At 39.8% G+C, this 18,134-nt stretch overlaps 1 protein-coding gene across 1 annotated transcript in view; it reads right to left on the bottom strand.

The window, feature by feature from the left end:
• The window catches only part of NTNG1 (netrin G1), a gene marked incomplete at both ends in the record, with an annotated part of 56,390 nt that overhangs the window by 27,672 nt on the left and 10,584 nt on the right, over positions 1-18,134 (bottom strand). The window lies entirely within an intron of this gene.

The following is an 18,134-nucleotide window of genomic DNA, read 5'->3' as shown; positions in this document are numbered from 1 at the left end:
CCCTTTCCCTGAAACTAGGACACTTACAGAATGGGAAACTAGTTTCATAAGCAGTGAGGTATTGTCTGTCCATCCCTTTCTAGCACATGTCAAAACCAGCTAAAATCGGTTCCTGTTTGGGGCTGGAGAGAAAACTAGTGTTTAACGACCTTTCCTGTTTGTTTTCCTAATGATTGTACATCTAGTGATTTAAAGGGTACTCATGTGGGCACTTGTCACCTGTTCCATACAGTGACCAATAATTAGAGCAAAACAACACATGGAATGGCCAAGTGCAAATTAACAGCTGTCAAGCTGACTTCCATTTGGAAGGAATATGACCTGAAGCAACTGGCCACATACATATATATCCCCAGGGTAAAACAAGCTTGCAGTTGTCATAAGTGGCTGCTAGAGAAAATTCACAAGAATCTGTAATACAGTAGATGGTGGAGCATTCTCCTCAATGCTATAAATGAGGCAGATGAAACTGCTGTTATTTGAGCAATGCTCATTCTAAAGAAAAACAGGTTCAGCACCTTTTAAATTGAAATTACCAAAATGTATTGAATATGCTAGGCAAGAGAAAGAGTGAGTCATTTTTACACAATTTCCAAAATATTGATGCTTGAAGACCATATCAATTGTAAAGTAAATTTTCAGTGAGTAGCCACTGCCTGTCTGGGCATCAGTGGGTGAGATATGCCTATTCACGTAGAGATTCAAAATTCTAGTAAATGGTATTGCTGTTAAGAAAAGCAATCTCTGGTTTTACTGTCCACAGGAATATGAAAATGGAAGACTCCAAACAGGAGAGATATATACAGTTATAACAAGACCAAAAATAGAGTCAGAGGAGAAAGAAGCAGGGGAGACTGTGGAGTCACTAGAATAAATGAGAGGAAGACTGGATTTCTTTCAGAAGGAGAATTCTGTTTGAATGTTGGGACTCATCAGTGTCAGAGGCAGCAAACTGATCTAGGCAAGAAGGAAAAAACCCAGCGGATTCTGAGGAAAAGCTGTAGTTCCTAGTGCTCTGAAAGGGTGCTGCAGATGGGTAGGGGAACTGAGGTGCGGGAAAAGAAATGTAGGTCCTTCTGCTAATTGGTGTAGAAGTGCACAGCTCTTTTAATAAGCACCTGAAAATAAAGAATGGTTGCGTCAGAAAATCTTGTGCAAAATCTCTTTGCACTTCTCAGATGCTGTGCCTGTCATGTTCCTGAAGAGACAGACTTAGTTTTGCTTGCATGGATAAAAGTCTTGGATGGACTCTGGACGTTTCCATCCCCTTCTGCTTCTACCCAGTCCTGTGCCATGCCTCTTCACATAGAAACAAAACATATGCACGTATTTATACGTATGTATATATATCTCCATACATGAACAGCTCCCATAAATTCTCATTATTTCCTTTTATTGCCCACATTCCCTAATCCCACTGTGTTCCACATCTTCACAGATTGGCCCCTCCTTTTCCTTATTTCCCAGTGAAGACAGCATGGGCATCGCGGTATAGCTCTGCTGCCTGCTCTGGTGCCCATTTTTTTTCAATTTCTCAGGGCAAGACTGCTGCAGAGGAAGTACTTCTCAGCCCAGAGTTGTGGCATCCTGCCAAGCAGCTGTGGTGCACACAGCAGGGCCCATGCAGTACAGCAGTGGGCAGGGTTTCTGCACAAGGCATCTTCTGCAATTTTAGCCGCCAAGCTCCAACAGACAAAGCAAAATTACACATTCTGGAAGTCTGCGTTTGTACCAAAGGCAGGTTTTAGCAAAACGAAATTACACATTCTGGAAGTCTGCGTTTCTACCGAAGGCAGGTTTTCGCAAAACAGCAAAACACATTTTATTCAAAAAGTAGTTGGTGACCTTCTGTTCAAATTTTAAAGCCCTGTTTGCTGAGATTTAAAACCATCAGCCTCCATATGGGCATTCAGAACAAACACACACAAACCAGACAATGCAGGGACATTTTAGCCACTTAGCTTCCTAATTGGAGGAATTCCTAAATGCCCTTTCCTGCCTTAAACCTGTAGAATAACCACAGAGTCATTCAATCAATGCCTTTATGCAAATCAAGTTATTTGTATGCTTTATATGTATTTTTGAAAGTTTTCCCAGCAGAATTTTCTGTAATGCTGCATCCTCTCTTATAAGAATATTCCAAATAATAATTAAAACAAGCCCAAAACAAACCCAAAAGCATGCCAGCCCCACCCCTCTCTCCCACCCCACCCCCCGAAAAAAGCAGTGGGGAGAGAGGGGGAGAATAGTGTAGCCTTCTAGGAGTGTGATTTAAAGTGAATGAGAGCAAACAATATATTTGATCACTGCAAAAAAAAAAGGGCTGATCTAGAACCTTTGTGGGCAGAGGGTAGTCAAAACCTAAACTTAACAACTGAGCAAAAAAAAGAGCCAACAATAGTAAATATCCTAAAAAATGTCAGAATACTTCAAACTTAGCTGTATATACTTTCCAAGGAGAAGAAAGTAAGGAACAAATGTGGTCACAGTGGTTTTCTACAAGACTAGCTAAAGATCAAAGATCAGAGTAAAAAAATACATTTATATTAAAAATGTCAAAATAGAGCTCATGAGAGTTAGTTAAAGTAGGCAAAAGAAAGAATGTTTTTTTAAAAAACCCCAAACCACAAAAGGTCAGACTATGTGTGGTAGAAACATTACCTTTGCCTTCTTAGTGCATAGGCAACATATAAAGTTGGGTTTGGCTTATGATCATTAGTGGCATACAAGTATGAAAAAATTGGTAGATGAATGAAATCTGAAGAGATTAAACCAGAGGTCTTGGTGTCAGTAACTATACATAGGAAGGAAAAGAGCAGAAGCATAAGCAAAACCAAGACATTGAGAAGACTGAGCCACAGAGGCTGTGATTCTCCTCTTGCACCAATTTTCCACTGAAGCCACTTGACAAATCTCAGAGAGATTAATCATGATTTCCACAGCAAATCAAGGATGTAGCTGAACAGTGAATGAGTGAAAAATGCAGACAGTGCTAAAACTGAAAGAGAACAAAAAGCATCTGTGGAAAACAAACCGAACATAAGTTGGAGGGTACCGTGTCTGGGGAAAACCAAGCCAATATCAATTTTTGTGCTGTATGTGGAGAGAGAAACAGAAAAAGAATATTTCATATACTTCTGGTTTTTTTGTTGGTTGTGTTTTTTTTTTTTTTAGGAAGGCTGAACTAGGAATTGGGCAATTTGTCCCAGGGACCTTATTAAAGTGTACATATGCACAATCTCAGAGACTTCTGCAAAGAGAAATGTCTCTTGTGCTTGAGGATGGACTTCTCTGGATGACTGAAAGAGGTAAATGTGTGTAGTGGGGCTGAGAGATGACTAGAGTGCAATAAAAATCTACTTCTATTTGCAGGATAAGCAATAAAGAAAATAGAAATGTTTAGGGTTACAGAAAGGAGACTTTTTAGTTAAAGGTACCATCCAGACAGACCATGGGAGAACCATTCTCGTGATGAGACACATTGGATTGTGAGCAGTGTGAAAACAAAGCAGTAGAGTCTGGACCTTAAGGTATTTCAGCTGTCAATCATCTGAGCACCACTGATCTGGCAGCTGACTTGGACTCCTAGCAGATCACTGTCAGGATATGGACATCAGCTTCCTATGGAAGACTGCCCAAGTTCATCTCTTTTGTTTAAGGAGGATTGCCTTTCTTTTCTATTCCACAGGTAAGGAAATATTTGATACCTTATGTGAATATCCATGATGACAAACTATTACTGAAAATCCGAGGTACCATTTGTAAGTTCATTAAACACTTGCTTTGAAGGTTGTTCCTAGTTGTTACTACTTTTAATCTGAGATACTAACAAAAGGCTTAACTAGATTTACATACAAAGGACATTAAACACAAAATTTTGAATAGGCCTTGTTTACGCTTCCATTACCAGAATCTGGTCACTTTGGCTGCATGTGTAAGAATGGAGAAGTTCTGAAAACCTAAAAAATTGATTCCACACTCTGTGTACTGAGATCTAGATGACAATACTTCATGCCTTTAATAGTTTCTTGAAATCCATAGAAAAAAGTCGAAGTGCTTTACAAGGTATTATGTACACATGCCCAGAAACACAATTACTGAGCAGCAGTGGGTGGGCAGCAGCTGCTTGGCACGTCAAGAGGGTTTGCCTGTGCACGGAGAAGGGATGACAGAGGGTGCTGTAATAAGTACAGCAGGTTTGAGAATACAGGTTAAAGTCTGGCAAACATAAGAGGATGTATGCTGCAGCCTTTGCACTGCACTGGCAAACAGCCTAAGGCCAAAATCTCATGTAAGGACACAGCAAATGTTAAGGGCAAAGTGCAGTTCTGAGATAGGGGACATGCTCACTGTAAATGGCACTGCTGAGGTCTAATGCTTCTGTGACTTTACAAAGAATGTCTGAAGTCCATGATTATAAATATCAACAACTCCATGGGCAATTAGGTCACGTATGGGGAGATGCAGGCCTTGAAATGGCTTTCTACCTGAAGGGAACAACTGTCTGCCTATTACATCCCGTGACAGTTTTTCCAGACTTTTTCAAAATTGCTCATGGTGGGAGCGGCTCTGTCAGTGCTGAGCTTGTGGAAGTGAATGCCATGGCCCTACAACACTTGTCTGCATTTGGAAACTTCCATCCCGATGTTTCCACAGCATACCTGATATCCATCTTTCCAGTTCAACCTGTGAGGACTCTTCCTGCTAAGCAGCCTGGTTACAGCACACACAAGAACACATTTCCCTCAACGTGCAAATTCAATTTTGAATCACTGGAGATTGATATTGCTGTCCAACGCTATAAACTCTAATTGTGTGGGAGAACAAATTTGTTTTTCTGACCACTCATCTCTGACAGACTCATTATTTTGTCATAAAGCAATTGAAATGATATTTTTGGCAGTTACATAAGGCACAGGGAGCACTCTGGCACACTGAAGGAGCAGTGCTGTTGTAGTGGGAGCCCCGGGTGTGCTGCGTTCCTCACAGACTCTATTTACATACAGACAACTGACATTAAAATGCTGTAAATATCACTAAGGTAATTGCTAATAGCGTGCTGATGCTCTCGCATGGGAGTGCCAACCAACAGACTGGGGGGCACGTGAGGGGATCGTTGATGTGGAAGAGATTATTCATGAGAAAGAAAGACAAGAGAAACTCTCTGATACATTTTTAACGACTAGCCATATGTTCCTCACTTAGATACATCTTTGAATCATTCTAGGTCATCACCAAAGTTTAGAATATCAACCTAAAACCAGCTTGGAAGCCTCTGCACAGACTCTTTGCGTTTACACACCATCAGTTGGCTCTCTGCTCCCAGGTAAGCAAAGCCTTAACTTGCAGAGGAGTTGGCATGTTTGCTCTTCACATTACTGCCCACACAACGTAAAATATCATCTCCACACAGTTTTAATTAGGTATTTTAATACTCTGTTAGCAATGTTAAGAGCCTTAGTCAGCTCCCCAGTGCTAGCAGCTACTTCCAGCACCTTGTTACAGTTGTCCTAAAGACTTGGCCATGTTTATCATGACGTCAAATGTGTTAAGGCTGTCATCTGCATTATGCCTCTCCAGCTTACTAATGACTTTGAGGCAGCTTCACCAGTGAGTTTTAGTCTTCTAGTATAATGTAGACAAATATGAAAGATAGACCAAACTGATGCATAGGAAGTGCCAACTGAATATGAGCAAGAACTTGGTTGTCCTAAAGACTTGGCCATGTTTATCATGACGTCAAATGTGTTAAGGCTGTCATCTGCATTATGCCTCTCCAGCTTACTAATGACTTTGAGGCAGCTTCACCAGTGAGTTTTAGTCTTCTAGTATAATGTAGACAAATATGAAAGATAGACCAAACTGATGCATAGGAAGTGCCAACTGAATATGAGCAAGAACTTGGCAAGTACGTCAAATGTGTTAAGGCTGTCATCTGCATTATGCCTCTCCAGCTTACTAATGACTTTGAGGCAGCTTCACCAGTGAGTTTTAGTCTTCTAGTATAATGTAGACAAATATGAAAGATAGACCAAACTGATGCATAGGAAGTGCCAACTGAATATGAGCAAGAACTTGACTGTGCAAGTGACTGAGTACTGGAACAGATTGACCAGAGAGGTTGTGGATTCTCCCTGACTGGAGATATTCAAGAACTACCTGGATGCAATCCTATGCAATGTGCTCTAGGATAACCCTGTTTGAGCAGGGAGGTTGGACATGACCTACTGTCATCCCTTTCAACCTGACCCTTTCTGTGATTCTGTGAAAATTCCACATTACAAATACATTTTAATTGGTACCTCAGCCAGGAAGGAGGAAGGTATGTAGGTGGAGAAAGCAAAAGTCAAAACAAGCATCTTTTAAATATACCATGAAATCTTTTGGGTAAAACCAGCTTTGCATCTGAATCATTATTTTTCGGGTTCTAAATATATATAAATTATTTTTTATTTTTTACTATTTATGAGACAAATTGATCTTAAAATGAGAACCTGTCTGTACAGGCAGGTTACAAAACTCTTGCACCATTGAGTGTACAAGGTAAATATCATGAAAATACTTAGATTCTAAGTCTGGTTTTCCTTTATTTCCCTAACAAGTGGAACACTATTTCATTGAGGCTCATAGTGTCAGAAACACCCTGTCTGCTGGATATTATTATTATTTCCATGTCATTTCAAAAAAAACTAAGTATGCTGGTCCTTATCCTAATTTCCAAAGCTTAATAGATTTTGTGGGGATGAAAACAAGTATAAAGGATGCTGTTGTGAAGAAGTGAAATGACTGCTGGCCAATTTATTTCTGTGAGAATGCAACAGACAGTGAGAACACGTTTACATAAAAGAGGTAACAAGATAATTACTTCAATCTTGCCTACTGATGCTCACTGGTGGAAATCCCTGTCTGAAGAAATGCTGAGCTAAAAGGCTCAAAAAAACCTAAGGACAGTTCACAATCAGAAAATGCCATGGGTTGCTGGCAGCAAGTAGGTGTGCTTAACAAACGATCCAGCTTAAGTGAAACAGAAAAGTAAATTTTGGTTTCTATTCATTTATTTTTGAATCACATGAATATATCAGGTCCATGTTGCTGTATGGAATCCAAGGCCAAAGAGGGCACTACATCTTTATCTGGAAGTTAAGAATAAGACTCATGTGGTCTGCTGGTAAGATGTAGCCACTGTAGTGAGAGTAATGAAATGTGAGTCCTTTCTTTCACTTGTTTATTTCTGGAAAGGCATTTGGTCACTGGTCTATTTCCCTGTTCTTTTCCCTGAATTTATCTAATACATCATAATCTCCAACTGAAAAAGAAATTTCCTTTGTGGAATAGGGCTACATCAATAATAAAGGATAAACAAATTCAATAATAACAAATATAACTTTGTATAGGTAGATATATTATTCTTTCATTTGCCAAGCAAGGACTAATGTTGGATCAGGTTTTTAAGCTTCTTAAATCTGTAAGTAGCTTTGTGGCTAGAAAAGAAGTTTAACCTGCGCTCAGTAATCCTGCTGCACCTTAGTACCTTAGAATCCAGAGATTTACGGAAGCCTCTTCAACTTTATTCTTTACTGTTTCGTTTTCAGTGCTAAATTTGGGAGGAAATTGAATTAGATTCCCACAGGCAGTATGGAAAATTGGGGAAAATAGCTTCTTATTCTCCCTCAGCTGAATATAATATATCTAGTGGGGAACAGCAAAGCCCAGGCACAGAAAGCATGTTTGCTTTGCTTTCTCAGTGGCCTACTTCCGAGCAGTTTAGAGAGCTTGAAATTAAAAAAGAAAACAAAGTCCAAAAGGGGCAGCATAACTCCCTTTCCCACAGTCCCAGGGCTCACAGAAAACGTGCAGGGCATTGAATTGCCCACTGCTTGCACTAAGCCAGACCAACAATAAGAGTACACAAGTGCTAAATTTAAATATGAATATGCTGATAAGATTTATTACATTCATACACTAGTAAACATTTCTATATACTGGCAAGTAAATGCGAGCCAATATGAACAAGAACTGCAGGATCACTACTGATCAATTTATATCTCAACCTGTATTTGGTTAGTACATTGTCTGATAGATGCACAGTCTTCCTTTTGAAGTGAAACATTACTGGGGTAGGTCCTTCTGGCCCTGTTGCTCCTTTCCCCCTGCCCCTTTCAGACAGAGGGCCACAAGCTACCCTACCTTGCCAAATAAACTCTAAGTGTTTCTGAAATGCAGTTTACTGGATGACATCTTTCCAGACAAACAGAGGCAACTGAAAATGTTTACAGGCTAGATCAACAACACTCATCACAAACACAGAAAGGACGAGGCAGTAACTTGGGCAAACTCCCTAGTACTGAAGCATTTGAAGCTGTTCTGATTTTGTGGCTAGATAAAAAATGTTACAGACCAACAGATATGAAAATATTCAGACTGTCTTCAGTCTCCTAGATCTAAAGTCTAAAAATAATGCAGTGATACTTACGTCTAGTAGAATAGCACAGCTAATTCCAAGTCTGAGTTATTTCAGTTTACCACAAAAAAACCCCTATCCTTACTATGAAATACTTAGATAAATCCAGCCAAGTGGAATGGACACATGCTTCTTCTAACTTTGATTTCATATTCTCTAAGTGTTAAAGCGGAAATAAAAGCCTGAAAATATAGCTGCTGTTAGTTGCTGTAGAAAGAGAACCAACTCCCATTCCCTTTCCAAACATTAATTTTTGCTCTTTTTCTTCAGAGATATTAGTTTTCATGGAAATGTGTCAATAAAGAGAGTGGCTATAAAATCTGCTAGAGTTTGCCAGCAGCATGTTCTGCAAATAATTTCACTCATGAACACAGTTTGCCAGATTCTTAGCTGATGTAAATCCAGCTGGCTCCTGTAGATTCAATGAATTTATGTTAGTTCACACTGCCTGAAATGTGGCCTAATTTGTTTCCAGCTTTCATTCATATTATCCTAGGCTCGGAGGCTGTATTTTTAGATAATGGCACATAAGCTTTTCATAATTTTCAATGGCAGGTCCAAGACCTTGAAAAAGCACGGGATGGAAATTGGGAGTCAGTGGAGGATAAGGAGCTCAGGTGTGATGTGCTTAGGGACAGGACTGCTGAGAAGGTAGGATGCTGGTATTTTACACTGCTTCCCTGCATCTATTTTGCCCTAATTCTTAACCTCAGAAATACCAAGCTTCTCTTCTTTACATGAAGGATGGGAGTTATGTCTCTTCCAGAGACGAAGCAAAATCTCTTGCTCAGATGAAGATCAATAACGACAGTTTCTTCCAGTGCTACCAACTGATCACTTAACACTAGTGATTTGGTAGGTTCCCAGACTATCAAGAATTGAGAAAAAGCAGTGGATTTAAACTCTAAGTACATCAGTGTTACAATTAGTTTTTCTTTTTCCTTCTCTCTTACTTGAAGATTTCCTTCTTTCTCACTGGAATCCCTTTGGTATCACCTACTAAGTTGTTGTATTTCACACAGCAGTCAATGTCTTGATAGATGGATGGGATGAGATGGCAGAGAGGGAAGCATGTGTGTGGCAGAGGTACTGTACAGCTCAGGTGTTCTGAGTTGTCATGATGTATCTCGTGTTTAAAATGGTTTGCTCTAAATATCAAGTACAAATAGGAGACGCTAAACCCCTGAATCTCTTCAGTCCCCATATTGTTAGCATCAGAGAGAAAAGGACTACTGGGACAAGAATTCAGCTCTCTCTTCACCTGCTAGAATAACACATTCTGCTTGGCAATACCCTGCCATTATCTGTCTCATAGTGCAAAGAAGGTAAGGAACATGTTAGCCGAGATTTGACAACTGCTCATTCCAATCAGAATATTAATGGAGCTAATATTTTGTTATTTTTTAATTTTTGCTGCTGTCATGTGTCCTGCTTAGCCAGCGTTAGTCTGCCATCCATCCCTGGGCAGCAAGTCATTATTACCAAGTCAATAGATACAAACAGATACTGGAAATACACCTTCTATTTTAATCACTATAATACTACCAGGCAGATTTTAACTACTATATCACAGGAGTTGTAAAAGTCTGTCCCACAACCTGCTAGATCGTTAAGAATGTGACACACAAACCTCAGATGAAAGTTGCAGCAATATATCACTGTGAGCTTATGAATTTAAAAAGGCAAGTTAAGAAGTCTTTAAGAGTCACTGTTGCTTCTCTTTTCTCCTGATACAGGTCTAAACATTAGATTTGAAATTCCCAGCATTGCGCTAATGTGCATCACCACTTTTAAGTTTATCGACGAACCAATTTTTCTGGATTTAATTTAATTAATAAATTCCAGTCTTACATCTGCTCAGCAGCTATCCCAAGAAAGCTGCTCTAGGATGCTAGTGATTACACCAAACTTCCTGTCTTTATTTGTAAGTAGTATTTCACAGTATCAGCTGCCAGCTGGTATCCTGAATTCTTTTTCCCAGCACAACACTGAAAAGGAACAATTTGTTGTGTGGGAGGTCTAAAATTGTGGTCATTAAATTACCATCCAAGTGGACATGCTTACAATACCATTCAAGAATGTTATTTAACGATCTGCAATGGGAGGAATTTTATTCTCGCATGCAGCAATACCCCAAGTGAGCTGTTACAAATTTCTGTCCACGACTGATGTTGGACAGACTCGGCTGAAGTAGAAATATCTTTAAGCTTAGACTCAGGGTGTAGCACCAATTGTGTCACAGCAGGAAGAAAAGTATTTTCATGAGCCGATGTCATGCGAGCAGTGTTTCTGCTACATGAGAAACAAGCAAGGTTAATTTCATACTGATTTTGGTAACTTTTTGAGGACTATAATAGAGAAAAGCAGCATAAAAATATCCATGGTGTGCGCAGAATTTGACACCAGGGAAACCAGTTCTGTGAAGCAGTACATCTGCTGTTCTTTTCAAAAGATTTTAAAGCGCTTCTGTTTAAGAGACCTCCTATGGACTCCTTGAACAGCTCAAATGTTCCCCTAGTAGTCATTGCTGCAGTGATAGTGTATGTGGAAGGGTGGGGTATGGGCTGTACCTGGTTGCCTCCAAGGGAGAGAAAATACGCCTCGTGCTGCTCTGAGCAATACTCCTGGGAGGAGCAGTCACTGTGAGCTCTAGCTCAGTGCAGGGTCACACTGCTGTCTTCTCCAGGTGTCCCTTTGCACCCTGTGAGGACTGGCCCCACAGGCAGCTGCAGCAGCCATCAGGGCAGGATCCCTGAATGTAGGCACAGAAGAGGTGCAGAACAGACCACCCCACCCCAGATACTACTTTTGGACACCAGATATCACTTGAAAAAGTGAGACCTCTCTGACAGTCTTGAGGCAATGAGTAGCTAGGTCTTGTTCCTACTGTAGGCAGGAACAGGAAAGGTTTTTCTCTGGGCGCTGGTATCAGGATTTAGTCAGGAACCTTCTCCCCTGTTCATTCTCTGATAGGCATCTACTGTGACCAGCTCTGCTTTTAAGCCCTCTTGTTAGTCTTATGTCTGTAGGTGAGGGGATTTTACAAATCTAACAAAGCCCTAAGGAGACTTCCACTTCCTTTCCAAACAAACACAAAGACCAGGGAAAAAATATTTCCAAAAAGAGGATCAGTTGTAGTTAAGAGAAAAGCGAATGCAAAGCAGAAGTATTTATGGTGGTTGTCTAACCCTGTCAGAAGTGCTGCTTCAACCCAACTCATGGCAGCTCCTACGAACCCCCAGGCTGGGCAGGCTCCTGCAGTGACAGGAGCCATGCAGGACGTGCAAGGAAATGGAGCTGGAGCAAGGGATAGGAGCCAGCAGGACAGCTTCAGGCAGTTAATCAGGAGATTCAACTTCTCATTGAATACAGCCAGAAAGAAGACTTTTCTCCAAAGAGAAAATGTCTATTGAACCTATCCTTGATGTCTTTGCTATCTATGTTGATCACCTTTTACTTTGGGTGTACCACCAAAACACAGAGCCAGCAATAAAGCACACAGAAAGAACAAAGGTTGAGTTCTCATTCCAGTTAAGTTCTGTTAATAAATATAGTTACATACAACCTGCCAGTCTCTGAAAAGCTGAGGATTTAAGTGCTTTAAATAGATGAAATAAGATTTCCTTTCTTTTATCTGTCCTATTTTACAGGAGAAGTGCTGGGGAAAGGTAAAAAAATATTGATAAAAGCATTCTTTTATTTTCAGTATCATCATGAGATGTCTAGGCACTGACTGGACATTTAAGAAAACCACCACGATAATCAAGGGCATAGCAGAAATGTAATTCAGGTTGTCTTTTGAGACACCAGACATGACAACTTTTGGCCTATGATTTAGGGGCCTGTCCTCTTGTTGGATATTTTTAAATGATAAATACGCAAAATATTTTTGAATTGTAAGACACAGCCTAGCCAAAACTTAATGCTTGATTCTGAAAACTAGTTTAATATTCCTCTTTTCAGGCTTACACCTTGCTCCTCATCTGCAGAGAAGCCACTGCCCAAGATTCAGCACTGCAACCACTCTGAAGGGCACCTTTTTACAAAGGTACGCTGTCCTGCTGTTCCCCCCCAGCGGTTTGCTGTTCTGCTGGCTATTGCTGATATTACTTCTAGGTGTTACTGAATGTAAGGACTTGGAATCACCTCTCTCCCTCTGCAGCACTGCCATCATTACCAGAAAGTGGGGAGTGTTGGGCAGGCTGCAGTGTGTGGAGCGATGGGCTCACAGCCATTGTTCTCTGCCGCGTCCTGCCGGGGCCTCTGCTTGATGCTGCTCGTGAGGGCGAAGGAGAATAATGTGCTTACCACAAGGGCAGGTTAATTTATCTCTTTTAGAAAAATCATGTTGCTGAACTCGAACTTTAAGGATAATTATACAGCATGAGGCAGCTCTGTTCTTTTCCGGAGCGTGTTCCAAGGTATTCATGATTAAACTATCAAAGCCGAGGGAGCATAACAAACAGTTCAGAGCAAACGAAGCTGACTAAAGATTTCAAAAGTGGTTTTGTTCTGGCGGGGTTTTTTGTGTTTCATTAGGGTTGGTTTTCGAAATCCTTAAGCCTCCATCTAAAATAATTGGGAATTGGTAGCTGCTTATTACCAAAGCAGACACTCCCAATTCACTTTAAAATGCATACAGCTCTTTTTGTTTTTCTTTTTTCCTTTTTTTCCTCTTAGTTTTTCATCTCGATTGGAGGTCATAACTTGAAAGAGAAAAGTGAAAAAACCAAACAACATTTCTCATTGTTTATCATGCTAGCCTCAATTTTTTAACTTTTAAATTCTATACAATATAAGCTCCTCGTCACAGAATAATTCCCTCTGGAATTATTATGATAAGAATGATTTGCCAGTAGAGCCGTGCGAATAATTGATTTTTCAGTTCACTGACTGAACTGAAAAAAAAACTGGGGGAAAAAACATTTGTGTCAAATGAAATGTGTAGTTTTATTTTCAGGTTTTAAATCCCATTTCAGAAATTATTTTTGACAATTAAAAAAAATATTTCCAAAGGAAAAATTGTGCCTTTTTTAAGTTTTCAAAAAAATTAGTCAAAAGTATTTATTAATATGGGTTGAATTCTGAAGATACTTTTAGCTAACCCTGACAGAAGTTTCTTCTGTGAATAATTTATACTTCAAAAATACTAATCCTTTCTCCCGCTGAAGAAGACTAGATGAAAAATGAGCTGTTCAAGTCAGCCAAAAGCAACTTAGCATCCTATAGCTAACTTAGACACCGAAAAAGAGCTATTGGGTCACCTTATCTCTAGGCCTGTTGCTATAACACCATGGCACAATGAAATTGTTTGTTAGGAGTAATTTTAAACAGTTCAGGAAATAATGTTCTAACTGTATGTTTTCTTTTGAATTTAGGAAAACAATTCTTCTTTCATCTAAGGTATTTAAGTTGCTGACTTTGTGTAGAGAAAACTTACTTTCTTTTTCAAAAATACCGTATGACTAGTGTTTAATTACAGACACTACTTATTGTTATCTTGAAGCCATTAAACTAGCTAGATTCTGGAGACATTTTACTGTGTGTTGTATTAAAATTTGAAGCCATTAAACTAGCTAGATTCTGGGGACATTTTACTATGTGTTGTATTAAAATCGGTGAAATTATACAAAGATGGGAAAATTACAAATGCTTTTAGCATTAGAATGCTTGAGATAGATCATAATCATGGTCACATTTTTACCGGCTTTGAACCAATGTAATAAATTAATTGAAGGTCTGTGGGTATGACTCTAAATGGATGACCTGGTCTCCTCAGAGCTGGGAGGCCAGAGCTAGGCAGTCCTATTCACTTATCAGATCCAGCTGGAAAGGAGCTCTTAGACCTCAGGTGGTGAAAGGGAGAGAAGACCTGGCTTCTGGAACAGGCCTTGGAGTAGTGAGCAGATGACACGTATGGACGTGCATATAGGCCTGCCCACCATGGCACTACCAACACTGGTTTTCCCCCAGTGCCAAAAGAGATCTGCCACTGGGTTTAATACCTGCTCTTGCCCCAAACTCATGGGACGTGGGACAAGAGACGTTGTGTATGTCTTTGTGGAATGGGGTTGATGACACTGCTTTGATAAGTTTAAGTGACAAAGGGCTGGCAGTTATAAAGCAAAGTCTTAAGATTCTGACCTAATGTCAGACAAGAATAAAATAATGATTGCTTTTGGCCTTCAAGTGCACTGAAACATTTATTATTCATGTTTGTTTTTAACAAATACTGGGTAAATCAAAGAATGTTCAGACAGGAGCTGCACTGTCCACTGAGGGGCTGGGAGCATGTTTTTGTTGTCTATGAAAACAGACATGCTGGGAGGTTGAATTTGATGCAGTGACTATAATATTCCACGTACCAGAAAAACTAAACAACTTCATTTATATTTTAAATGTTTCAAATCAATACTTCCCTTCATATTCTGTGACCCCCACCAGGAAACTCTTATAACTGAAAATTTAAGGCATGGATTGCTAGTTATGAATAATGTAAGGCTGTCATAGGGGAAAGCAAATTGTGAAATACTGCAGACAGAAACAATCAGTACATGTTTATACTGAAGAACAAACCTTAGCAATTCCATCTTGCATAACACAGCTTTAAAAATCCTGTACAAACTTCTCGGTTTCAGAAATGTCAAGTAGACTTCCTCAGCCACAAACTCCACTGGAAAATATACAGGCTGTTTCTGTTCTCAAAGAGAGCTAATCTGGAAGTAAAATGTATGCATATATATAAATAAATACACATAATATATAGGTCTATGAAAATGCTAGAGAGCTAATAGATGCAGGTGAAGAAAGAACCTAGATTAGAAAAAAAAACCATCATTCATACAGGGATGTCTGGCAGGATCTACTTGTCAAACAGCAGCAGGTTATTACAAGGAATAGATCTAGCAAGATGGGACAGGATCCAATTCAGGGCATAGACAGTCAGATGGTGAACAAGGTCTTCCTTGCATTAAAGCATTCTTCAGGGTATGGACTTAAGGAGAGTGCTGTTCAAAATGAATTGGTTTTGATTTGCACATTGACAGAGTTGTCATCCATTGAAAATAAGGAGAGGTATTTGTCCTGAAGACCTGACGAGCAGGAAGGCACAAGGTGCCCTGAGAGGATCCTTATGAAAATGTTTGCATGACACAGGACTTTATCATTAATGAACTTAGGCATAATTATCAGAAACGTCCTGAATTATGCAGATAAAAAAATCAAGAAGAAAAAGATAGCCACTTTATTAGAAAATATTTACAGAAGTAATACTTCTAGGGATAAAGGAGTTAGTGTTTGTGTCTAATTTGTTTTAAAGCTGTGTTCTCTCTCTCAGACATTGAGAGCTGCAGAGGAAAAGGAGGGAGACAGCTCTCCTGGGATTTAGGATGGTGTCCACAGCAGTCATAACCTCCTATTCCCACCATGACTGCTCATTGTCATTCCTCATCTATTCTCATGCTTGCTCAGCATTTCCTCCTGTTGACCTACACAAGCCAGGAGAGGAGCATCACACAGGACTCAGAAGTGCCCCCAGATCTTGTTAAAGCTGTTCTCTGCTTTCACACTGGGCAGAAAACCTCAGGAGAGGAAAAGGGCAGCACTTGTGGATCTGCTATATACAGATTTATCATGATATATAGCAAATGGACTGAACCAAATGACTTAGTGGCCATATAATCATATCACAAGGGGGACAAGCTTCTGGCACTTGTCCAAGCTTCTTCTAACAGAAGTTAAATGTGTCTTTCAGAATACAATATTTTTATTCCTTCTTTTTCTTCTATGCAAATCACTCCTGTGTTTTGTCTCAGTTTTACCTCTTCTGGGGTATTCTCTGGGTTTTCAGATGCTGACCTGCCTCTGAAGATAAAGAACTTGGTAAAATAAGGAAAGCAGTCTTAGTCTGTAATGGGCTTCTCCTGAGATGCATGCACTGCAGATGGTGAACTCTGCTAAGGCCCATGACAAAACAGCTGCCCCTCTCAGTCTTGCTGGCACCTGTTCCTGCAGCTTCAAGGCAGAACAAGTGCCCTGGGCTGCTGCTGGCAAATTACTTAGAGTGAAGTCTCCCCTACACCTCAGGGCAATTCTTTACCTTTCTTGTTTGACTACTGTAGTTACAGCAGCTGAATTTTCAAACATGGTTTCTTTTAAGGTGTGCTATGTGTGTGAGGATATAAAAAAGTACATATTTATGTGTTAGGAATTAGGGGGAAGCTCCTGTATACAGGGCACCAAGACTGGACTTTATGTTCTATTAATTGTGTTTGCATTGCAATGATATTTGTACAACTCTCCAAAAGGCCTCCCTCCTGTTATGACATGCACTCAGCCCATTTTAAATTGCACAGCCTTTTTCTGTGGGAGTAAGCCCTTTTCCATGGTCCTACTATGTGCAAGAGATTTTTCAAAAGTCCAAAAACACAGTAAAAATCTTTTTACAAGAGTCATCACTAAACCACCTTTGGTTTGTTTCATTTTAAATGCCAAATGCCTCTAAAAATCTAATATGATGCTCTTTGGATGAAGCCTTCAGAGCATATGTATCTCCTTTCCACAATTCACAAGCAGGCTGAATGTCAGCCACATGCTACTTGTGCATTTGTTAGTCAAAACCTGGGTATGACTGTACAGTGAGGAAAACAATGAACTACATTAAAAGTATATACTTCACCTGCTTTTGGAATCAAACCACATAACCCTTTGTCATTCTGGTGGTATCGCTTTCCTGCATCTCTCCTATATAAAACATCTATATTTTATGAACCATTAACAGACAAACATATAGACCACAAAATCCAAAGCCTGCATTAGTCTCCAAAAGTAACCACTGGAAAAGACATGGTATTTTAGAATCTGATCTCTTAATATAGTGATTCAGTATCTGTAAAAAACAAAAGTTCAGATGTATATTCTAAGACATAAAGTCTAAAGTGAGGTATTTGTACATGTCAGAATGGAGGCTGCTGCTGTCATCCACCTGAAAGGATTACTACTGGAAAGAAACACCACGTTGATGGTTACTTCTGCAGTGACTAACTGGTCTACCTGATGAAAAGACAATGCAAACTGGTTTGGGTGTGGAAGGATTTTACACTTTTGAACCTTTCTTTTGTGATGATGAAAAGACAATGCAAACTGGTTTGAGTGTGGAAGGATTTTACACTGTTGAACCTTTCTTTTGTGTCATGTATCGTAGAGGAGAAATTAAAAGTTATTTTAGATTCTCTTTCATCCAACTGTTTCTTCTCTCCCCCTTCACCATTCAGGAAAAAAACCAAATGGAAAAGGGGGATGAAACCCTTTACCTCCCTCACTTCCTTCCCCACCCCCCCAAACATATTCAGTAGCAGAATATTAGCAGTTAATGACATTCAGATTGTTTGATCTTTAGCTCATTAATAATTGTAACACACCATTCTGGAACCACAGTTTCCCATCTTTTAATTCTTCTCCTGTGTTGCAGAGGGGAAGGAGCTGCCCTTGCTGGCAGACTGCAATTCCTATGGGACACAAGTGATTAAAAATGTAACTGGCTCCTTGCTGTTTTGCTGTCCTGCTGGAAGAATTATTTCAGGGGCATTCAAAGGGAGGGAGGCATGGTGCCATAAGCACAGGATCTTTAATGAAGCTTGTTAAATGATAAGCAATTTTCTGCACTGACCAAGTA

The sequence above is a fragment of the Acanthisitta chloris genome, unplaced genomic scaffold, assembly GCF_000695815.1.
Source record: "Acanthisitta chloris isolate BGI_N310 unplaced genomic scaffold, ASM69581v1 scaffold36106, whole genome shotgun sequence".
Taxonomy (NCBI): domain Eukaryota; kingdom Metazoa; phylum Chordata; class Aves; order Passeriformes; family Acanthisittidae; genus Acanthisitta; species Acanthisitta chloris.
Note: the sequence above shows the minus strand (reverse complement) of the source record. Positions and strands in the feature narration are given on the sequence as shown.